This window comes from Nerophis ophidion, linkage group LG07, assembly GCF_033978795.1.
Source record: "Nerophis ophidion isolate RoL-2023_Sa linkage group LG07, RoL_Noph_v1.0, whole genome shotgun sequence".
NCBI lineage: Eukaryota > Metazoa > Chordata > Actinopteri > Syngnathiformes > Syngnathidae > Nerophis > Nerophis ophidion.
This window is the reverse complement of record NC_084617.1, coordinates 79,349,587-79,350,231: the sequence shown is the minus strand read 5'-3', so window position 1 is coordinate 79,350,231 and position 645 is coordinate 79,349,587.

The following is a 645-nucleotide window of genomic DNA, read 5'->3' as shown; positions in this document are numbered from 1 at the left end:
ATATTTTTGCTGAAAGGATTTAGTAGAGAACATCCACGATAAAGTTTGCAACTTTTGGTCTCTCATTAAAAAGCCCTGCCTCTACCAGATGATGACGTCACATGTTTGATGGCTCCTCATATATTCGCATTGTTTATAATGGGAGCCTCCAACAAAAAGTGCTTTTCGGACTGAAAAAACGACAATTTCCCCATTAATTTGAGCGAGGATGAAAGATTCGTGTTTGAGGCTATTGATAACGACGGACTAGAAAAAAAATAAAAATTAAAAAAAATTAAGAGTTTTAAAAAAAAAATGAAAAAAATGCGATTGCATTGGGACGGATTCCGATGTTTTTAAACACATTTACTAGGATAATTCTGGCAAAAACCTTATCTTTCTATTGTGTTACTAGTGTTTTAGTGAGTTTAATATTACCTGATAGTCGGAGGGGTGTGTCCGATAGGGATTTTGGGCCCCATGAAAATAATCTTTACAGGGCCCCTGTATCTTTACAGGACCCCTCTGTATTATCATTTCATCATCATTAGGGGCCTTTCTGGGCCCCCCTCCATCATGGGCCCCTAGAATCCGTCTCCTTTACCCCCCTTTTTCGGCGCCCCTGGGTGTGTCCACGGGTGTGTTGACGCCAATGTCTCAGGGAAG